The following is a 2,500-nucleotide window of genomic DNA, read 5'->3' as shown; positions in this document are numbered from 1 at the left end:
AATAGTAAAGCGAGAGACACTGAACATTATTTTTACATTATTAATTTTTTTCCAGAGCTGTAGGCCTATTTGCTACTGTGAAAATAAATAAATAAATAATAAAAAAAACTTTAAAATTTGTAGCCTTTAAAGCTATAGTGTGTAACTTTTTCATATGAATGAATGTCAGTTATAAATATTGAGCCATTATTTAATTTTATTATTTATGTCTATTAAAAGGTGCTGTAAGCGGAATGGTTCTTTTAGCTAACTTCCTGTCAGTTACTGCAGTTAGCCAGTCCCCTCGCTCGTCCCTACGTCACCACATTAATGCACTGCGGTCTTCAAGCAGCGAGTTATCTAGCATCATCTCAGATCCACAAGTGTGATAAAACATGATAAAAACCATCAAAACAGACATTGAGAAGGATTTTTACCTGCTCCGCCATTGTAGGCGCATAAACATTCACCCATCTGTCGCTCTGGCGTGCACCGGCAGTGAGACCATGAGTGAGACGGGTGCGGACGGGTGTCGGTTTGTAGCGTTCGCTCTTGTGATTGGATACAATTTCGGGATACTACATAAAGTTTAATTGCTTATTACATGCAGAGCAGCTGACTAAGAGATTGGCTTTATGAAACGTGCACATTATGTAAGTGATCACTGTATGAATAAAGAGCGATTTAACACTTATATTAACATAAATAAACCGCTTACTTCACCTTTAAATTCATATTTATTCTCGATCTTTGGAAAAATAAAGTCAGCTTCCCGTAGACTATTTGTCTATTTTTTACGGTAACATGATGTGTACAAACTTGTGAAGACATGTTAACCACAGTTTGAGTAAGTGCAACATCCCCCACCCCACACACACACACACACACACGCACGCACACACACACACACACACACACACACACACACACACACACACACACACACACACACACACACACACACACACACACACACACACACACACACACACACACACACACACACACACACACACACACACACACACACACACACACACACACACACACACACACACACACACACACACACACACACACACACACACACACACACACACACACACACACACACACACACACACACACACACACAGCACAAGAAGTCCTAACACCTTCTATGGAGACAATAACAATTGGTCCCAAACTTATCACTGGTGGATACAGATAAACTTGTGTATGTACGTCAACGAAGGTCAACCATGTTAACAAGCAGGCCCACTGTAGATAGCAACACGCCTGTTCACAGAGCCTAGGCTGTGTATTAACACTGGACGTTTTTTCAGTGCACACAGTACAGACAGGTAGCAGATGGTGAGGAGAAGGACATATTCACTTATTTTGACTAAAAGTGATTTTGAAAACAAGCGTTCTCCAGAATTTCTGACTCCACCTTCAGATCAGGCAAACAACAGCAGCCCGACCTTCACACTCTTAAAGGAGCTACGAGGAACTTTAAAATATTTCTGAAACAGTCAATTTTTCCCCTGATGATCATAAATTACAAGTAACAGCAAACGAGACCATCAGTGCAAAGAATGCTATTTTTATATAGTTTTTCTTAATGCCTTTGTCATGGGTAAATACGCTCACCCAGGAACAACAGCTAGCGTGGTAAAAACACTACAAACAAAGAATGCAAGAATGAACACAAAATGAAAGTTCCTCAGAGCACCTTTAAGTTTTGTTTTCTAGTAAAAACATTTCGCCCCAAAGATACTTTTACTTTCACATTGAGACCTGACTGGTAGTTCACGATTGACTGAGAGTGTGTGTGTGTGTGTGTGTGTGTGTGTGTGTGTGTGTGTGTGTGTGTGTGTGTGTGTGTGTGTGTGTGTATGTGTGTGTGTGTGTGTGTGTGTGTGTGTGTGTGTGTGTGTGTGTGTGTGTGTGTGTGTGTGTGTGTGTGTGTGTGTGTGTGTGTGTGTGCGTCGATCTGATGTGAGAGAGTTTACAGAGTTCCATGGTGGAGGGTGGTTCTGCTTTTTAACATGATGATGCAACTCATTTCCCGACTCCTTCTTGACTCTGTGCTTTCAGAACATCACAGTTTGGGGTCCACACAAGGGTCAGTAAATGCATGGGTGGATTTGAGTCATTTTGGTGACTAAGGGAAACCCATGCACAGGGCCCTCAACATCCTATGGTCTTGGTAACCCCCTTTCAACTGTTCTATAGTGATCTATGGTTTCCACTCATCATTGCACAATGTATCAATCACTGAATTGGCCTTCTCTCCCATCAAGAAGACAACAACATTGGCTTCAATTTATTCATTTCAATTATCCTCATTATTTGAAACAGCTGATGGTTCCTTTCTCTGTGTGTTTGTGTGTTTGTGTTTGTGTGTGTGTGTGTGTGTGTGTTTGTTTGTTTGTTTGTTTGTGTCTGTGTGTGTGTGTGTTATGTTATTTTTATTATATATATTTTCATTTTAGTATGTTAAAAATATGTATTTTTTGTTTGCAAGGCCCCCCTCGAA

This window comes from Ammodytes marinus, assembly GCF_949987685.1.
Source record: "Ammodytes marinus genome assembly, chromosome: 21".
NCBI lineage: Eukaryota > Metazoa > Chordata > Actinopteri > Uranoscopiformes > Ammodytidae > Ammodytes > Ammodytes marinus.
Note: the sequence above shows the minus strand (reverse complement) of the source record.